Below are 7392 nucleotides of genomic sequence, written 5' to 3'. Positions count from 1 at the left end.
AGGCACTGGGGCAGTTGTGGACTGGAGGTTTGTTGCCCGGTCAGGGTGGGGAGTGGGGTTTGGTCCTCCCACCCAGGCTGCCCCTGGTCTCAGCGACTCTCACCAGGGCCCATCCTCATGGAAGACCCCCTACCGTTCAGGGGGCTGCCAGCCCTCCAAGTGTTGGGGACACCGAATATCAAAGAATGCCACTTAGTAGGTGGGATACCTCAAGCAAGCCCCCCACCCCGCCCCCCGTTGTCCACTCTGGCCTGCCCCGCGGGTGACCTGACTTCTGATCTGCTGTCTCGGGGTGGGGGAGGGGATGGGGGGGTGGGGCGGGGTGGGGTGCAGGGCATATAGTCCCCAGGGCTCTGCACATCTGAGGCCTGAGGAGCCAGGGCCGGGGGCGGGGGGGTGTGGGCTGAGCAGAAAGGGGGTGGGCATTTCTTCTGAAGTCTGAGCTCCTATAGAGCAGGCAGGTACTTTGACAGCTTTGCTCGCTCACCAGTTTAGCCCAGCCCGAGCCTGGCACTTTGGCAGGCCCTGAATAAATATTAGTTGGCCCTCGATGGAGGTGTGAGTTTGGCACAAGCGTGAGAGGGCCCTGAGCCAGGGGAGTGCCTCAGGCCAGACCCAGCTGGGTTTCTCACTTCCAGTGGCTGGGCTTGGTTTCGAAACCACTGGTTTCCTCAGTAGGAAGCAAAAAAGAGGTAGAGACAGTAGAGACAGAAGTAGAGATACAGAGATAGAGAGATGGAGAGAGAGAGAGAGAGAAAGAATTAATAGATTAACTGCCACAAAGAAAGAAAACAAAAGGAGAGAGACGGACAGATGCACAGACACACTGACCCCCTGACCTGGCCCAACCAGGAGGGCAGGGCACTGGTATCCGTCCCCCTCCCCATACAGCTACCGCACACTTCAGCCCTAACTTACTACTGGGACAGCTCACCCTCCCTCCCCAAACCCCACCCCTCCCAGTGTGCTTTGCAGACAGTCAAGCACCTTCTACAGGTGAGAAGCCTACCTCTTCCCCCGAGATGCCCTGGACTGGATTCCCCTTCTCCCTCCTCCCACCCAGCAAACAGATGAAAGAAAGGAGGCCCGGGACCCTTGGTTTATGCAAGTCACTGTGTTCCCGGAAGGGAAATCTTAGAGTGTGGACATTGCAACAGTTGAGCCACATTATCAGTTTTTGTGGGCAAACTTGGTGGGTTTCGGGGCTTATCTTCACAAACAGCCGTTTCTCACACTGAAGGTCTCAGCAACCTTACCCCAAAGTCTCAGGGTTACTAACCTGTCCTCAGAAAGAACGGTGCTCCAGTGTCTGACAGGCCTGGGTTCAAATCCTAGCTCTGCTGCTTAGGGCCTGTGTGACCCTGGGCCTGTCACCGCACCTCTCTTCACCCTATGTAAGATGGGGCTCATTGAGTCCTTGCCTTGTCCTGAGAGCATTAAGTGAGGTGACAAAAGTAAAGTGCCCAGCACTAAGTCAGCAGGAGTTAGTTTGCTCCCTGAGAATCCCCCTTGGCTTAAAGAAAACCTGGGTGTAAAGCAGATTGTGAGCTTCTGCAACCTGTTTGTAAACTGGGGGGGTGTGAAGTTTAAAGCTCCCTTCCAGATGCCTTGTACAGCTCTGCCAAGTGGACCAGCCCTGGGTGGGGAGGACGAAATGGCGGCCAAGAGAGGCCCAGGGACCCACCCAAGACCACCCTGCAAGCTGGGCCAACACTAGAGCTGGGGTCTCCATGGGTTTAAGAATTATCACCTCATCCCTGACCCCTAGTCTCAAGGGAAATCCTGGGTGGTGGCTTTTTCTTGCTGCTCCCTTGCTTTCTCACTAAGACGTGCTCAGTGGGATGTACGACCAACAGAACAACAAGCGCCGGTTGGGCTGCGTTTCCAGGTGCAGATGCGGAGGGCAGACGGGGAGCGTAGCTAATAGTAGGGATGTCCTTTTCTCTGCCTGGCTCTCCACCCCAGGGCCAGGCAGGGCCAGAGGGGCTGGGGTCCCTCATTGCCTGAAGTCACTGCAAAAGTGGCTCCAAGTGCCAAGTGGAGCATGTGCTAAGGCCAGGGAGGGCTGTGGCAAAAATACACCCCAAGGTCCAGCGTGGATAGACAGGGTTCCCCTGTCACTGAAGCATCACAAGAACAGCCTGGGAGGTGGGTAGCACTAGGATTAAGAGCATGGACTCTGAGGTCAGCCTGCCTGGTCCAGATTCTTTGCCTTGGACCAATTCCCCACTTACTGAATCTGTAAAGCAGGGATGGCAGTAGCTGCCCGACAGGGCTGATGATTAAATGGGATACTGGCTAAGACGGCTGCCCACCTGGCCCAGTGTGAATGTGACTACGCCAGAGCTTGGCCTTGGCTGACACTTTATCAGGCTCTGGGTTGCAGTGGTCATCTGTGTGCTGCAGGAAGAGTGTCCCCTCACTGTGATTTCCTGCCTGGTTTTCTCTGTTCTGCCTCAATTTCTTCATTCCTAGTATTTTTTCCATTACCATCTAACAAATAGGAAATAAGACCTACTTGCTCTGTGCTTTCAGAGAGGTAACTTAATATCACAAGATAAGAGTTCTTCACAAATTGATCTATGAATACAATGTGATTCCAGTAAACATTCTAAATGATATTTTAGACTTTCTAAATCTTATTCTAAAATTTATATTAAGGCACATAGTCCTCAAATAGCTAAGTCATCCTTAATGAAAGAGAACATAGAAAGAAGAACTGACCTGCAGATATAAAGATTTTACAAGGCCATAGTGGTAAATTCACCATGGAGTCTGTGCAGGGATAGGCATGAAGACCAGTGGAACAGAACAGAGGGCTCAGTGGCAGACTCGTGTACACCTGGGGGACTTAATGCACGACAAGAGTGACATCACAAAGAAGGGACGAATGGTCTGATGGTGGTATTGGAAAATTAGCTCATTGTATGGGGAATAATAAAACAAAATCCCTACTTAACCCCTCATACAGAGATGGGCTCCAGGCAGAGTAAAGGTCTAAATGGGATGGCAAAATTATAAAGTTAACATAGGAAAATATTTTTGTGATTTAAGTGCAAGGAAGGATTTCACAAAAATTCATAAGCACAAAACATCAAACCAAAACCTGATAAATTTAATTACATCAAAATTAAGGTTTTCTGTTTAATGAAGGTCACCATGGGCGATGTTAGAAGACATGTGACAGAATGGGGGGAGGTATTTGCAGCATCTGAAACCAAGGATTAACATCTGGAAGTCCTGCAATCCAAACAACATACTTCCCCAATAAAGAAAAATGGGCTGAGGTTTTAAAAGACAATTTCAGAGGAAGAAACGCCTAAAACTAACACATTAGCACATGAAGACACATTTAAAATCATTAATAATCAGAGAGAGGCATGTTAAATGACAGCAAGATCTCATTGTACGTCTATGAAACTGGCAAACATCAGGAAGGGAGAGAATATCAGCTGCTGGTGGGGGCAAGGGTACCAGGCTCCCTCATGCATTGTGGGAGGTAGAGAGCGTGGAGGTTTCACTGCCTGGAGAAGAGAGGTGCCGCTGCTGAGCCAACCATCCCGCTCCTGGTCATTTACCCCAAAGAAACATTTGCTGGTCTAGAAAGGACTCCACCGATGACATGTGTGGCATTATCTGTGGATAATGGGAGTTGGTGGCAAAGCAGGGTGTACACTGCTGGGAGAGTAGAGAGGTAATTATTGTGGGTCCATGGACACACAGCAACTTGGGTGGATCTTAAACACACAGTTCTTAGTGAAAGTGTAAGAAACAGAGGTATTAATACAATATCATTAACACAAAAACACCAGGAGTATGCCAAAGAATGCTCATTTGGTGGGGGGAGCGCATCAGAATGATGTCTTTGTGGGCGGGGAATGGCAGTGGGTAAAGGGGAATAAATCATTTTACAAAGGAAATTAGGTGTTGCGTGGGAAAAAAGGGGCAATGAGGCCTATCCTCCATTCCACCAGCCTAACATAACACATTTGCCTTTTCCTCTTCCCTTCCTAGCCTCATCCCAGGTGAATTCCCCACAGAGGTAATCCCAGGGTGAACTCCAGGACTGATGTCCACATGCCTTCTCTGGGGATTTCCCTTGGTCTAATTTATCCTTCACACTTTATTTTCATGACTACGTAATGTTCCAGCCAGAAGAAAAAATTATTCTTTATTATTGAGAATGAGGTGATTCCTATATTTTCACCAATAACAGCAACTATATAACCTTGTCAGGACATCTGCAGTATTTCTTTGGACCCCGCTGCCTGCTACAAGGCAGCATTACAAGTTTTGTGGACACTTTCCTTTAAAAACAACAGAAAAAATTATAGTTTGTGACTGCATTGGTACAAAGACAAATATAATCTTGGGTGGATTCATAATTATATATTCATTATCAGTCTATTCATTTTTTCTTTGGAATTTAAAATAAATTAAAATTAAGCATTTTCATGGGCCACTAACCTAATGGATAAGTTTTCTCTGTCCCATGAGTTATATACTAAACCAGCGGTCCAGCCTGGACTAGAACCAAGACTCAGGGAGCCTGACTCTGTCCACTATGACAGGCAGCCATGCCGGGACCCACACTGGTTTCCATCTGTTTTGAAGAAGGCCACATTGACCATGCATGGAACAGAAGCCGTGGTGTCCTGGTAAATGTTTAACAACTACCTGATGAGAGAAAAAGCCCTAGTCTGTAGCATTTGCCAATTTCTGTGGTGTAAATAATCTCATGGCCAATTTTAAGCTATCAATATAACATCACTGAAGTTGGAAAAAGATTCAGAGTAGCTCACATTTACATAATATTTTCGTTGTAAAGATACAATAGGCACAAATGACCTCATAAGCTTAGATAATAATAAAATGCAGTAAAATAATTAGGAAGTGATGAGTTTTGAGTATTTATTACCTTTGTTTTTAATATAATCTATTTACTTATACGTTTTTATAATTTAAATTTTAATAATGGCTGTGTTTTTCAGTGGGCTCACAAACATTCCTGAAGTTTAAAAAATCAGCTCTTGCAAGCTGGCACAAGCTGGCTCCAGCCCGCCACTGGCTGAGGGACATGCCACAGTGGGTCTTCCGGACCCAGACCTGGGTAGTGACAAAAGACTACATTTCCCACAAGCCTCCTCTCCCAGGACCTGCCGTCAGCCTTGAAAGATGTTACCACGGAGACGGGCTAACAGATTGTACAGGCTGTCCTCAGAGGGGTGAGATGGGAGCAGGGGTCTGGGGTGGCTGGACCCTGCCTGGCAGCCTGGCAGGGGGAGGGCGTGGGTGCTGGTGGTAAGGGGGCTTCTTCCATCTGGGGGACTTTCAGCCGCATACTTTCTGGGGAAGTTTTCAGCGCGCGCACGCGCGCGCGTGTGGAGGGGGGGCGGGGAGGAGGAGGTTACGGCTGGGGAGGGGGATTCAGGGAAGGGCTTGTGGGTGGGGAGAGCCTCTGGGGAGAGTTGGGGAAACTGTAAAGCAGGAATGCCTTCCCCAAACTACGCTGTAGCTGATGAGGCAGCCTGGTGTAAGGAATAAATATTGCAGGTTCTGGCCCAGCTCCACCTCTGATGATGGTGTTCTGTGACCTTGGGCTCAGGGCCCATCTTAGTGGCTGTCCCCCTCTGCCCACTGACACCTTGGCCTTCTCCCCTTCTGTGTCTTTCCTTACACACCCTGCCTCCAACAAACCATCCCTTCTAGAACTTTCCCATCTCTTTAGGCCCTTAAGTGCATGGGTTTCAGAGCCAGAAATATACAGGTTCAAGCCCCAGGTCTGGTACTTACTTGCTCTGTGACCTTAGGCAGAGCACTTAACCTCTCTAGGCCTCGATTTTCTCCTCTGCAAAGTGGGTATTATAATTATATCTGCCTCATAGGGTCTGTAATGGAAAAACTCAGTTCAGTCTCCCACCTTCTGTGTTTCTCCTTTACTACTCACACAGAACCCTTCACTTCTGACACTTCTGGTCACCAAATGTGTAGGTTTTTCCCCCACCAAGCAATTCTCCATGACACTAGCTGGGTGTCCTACAACAGAACTCAATTCTGATACTACCTACTTGGAGATAGCATCAGATCCCCCAGGTTAAGGGCTTAGTCCCACAAGCCTCTTCCCACCCCACTTCAGATGCCAATGGCAAGTAGTCGGTCCCCAGGTTACCCACAACTTCTGTCCGGCTTGGCTACCATTTGGGGGTTCCCATGACTCCCTCCTTGGGTTCTGTTAGTTTGCTAGAGAGGCACACAGAACTCAGGGAAACAATTACATTTACCAGTTTATTAAAGGACATGGTAGAGGATACAAATGGACAGGTAGATGAAGAGATACACAGGGAGAGGTCTGGGAAGGTCCTGAGTGCAGGACCTTCTGTCCCTGTGGAGTTGGGATGTGTCATCCTCCCAGGACGTCACCTTCCCAACCTGGAAACTCTCTGAACCCCCTACTATTGGGATTCTATGGAGGCTTCCTCATGTAGGCTTGGTCAATTATTAACTCCATTTCCACTCTCCTCTCCTCTCTGGAGGATGGGGGAGGGGCTGAAAATTCCAAGCTTCTAATCACAGCTTGGTCTTTCTGGTGACATATCCCCATCCAGGAGCCATCCAGGGGCTCACCCAGAGTTGCCGCAATAGAAAAAAAGACGCGTCTGGTGTCCTTATCACTTCGGAAATTACAACGGGACTGGATCTTTGGTCCACCATAGTGAGGCTGGGCTCTGAAAAGGGCTTCCCTAGGGCACACAAGCACATATGGTATCTCAGTGTGTCCCGCCACACAAAGGTCCTCTACCCTGAGAGATGACACAGGGCTTGGCCAGGAGAGTGCAGGCTGTGTCACTCCCACCTGCCCCTTATCCAGGTGCCTTAATGGCAGCCCCATTCTTGCCCTCTCTGTGTTCCAAATTTGGTGATGTTACCTCTTTTTTTTTCCCTTACTATTATGAATAATTTTCTTTAAATTTAAACTTACTGGACTTCATAAATATATTTAATAGGAAACTTCATAATACTACAGTTATCCATACAGCATTAACATCACCTGCCAGAAAGAGAAGGTCACTGGCAGAATAAATATACAGAAAACAAAGCAAGGTTAGTAAGCCTGAGCTACCTGCTCCTGCGCTGACAATAGCTCTCAGTCTGTGACCTGCGTTGTAGGATTTAAAGGGCAATTTGCAAATGTCAGAAAGGTGTTACAGGTGTGCTAGCACCATGTGGAGACTTTCTCCTTGATGGAAAGGAAGTTTAGCAGGGACTCGCCTCCTCCCTTCGTGATCTAAACCACCTAAAACCTCCACCCAGGGACACAGGTGGTGTTGGTGGCTCCTTCCTGGTCTGAAGTCGGCCACTCAGAGTGCATTTATTCCTCCTACAGAGACCTCA

The sequence above is a fragment of the Hyperoodon ampullatus genome, assembly GCF_949752795.1.
Source record: "Hyperoodon ampullatus genome assembly, chromosome: 18".
Classification (NCBI taxonomy): Eukaryota; Metazoa; Chordata; class Mammalia; order Artiodactyla; family Ziphiidae; genus Hyperoodon; species Hyperoodon ampullatus.
The sequence above is the reverse complement of the archived record's forward strand: the minus strand, read 5'-3'. Positions refer to the sequence as shown.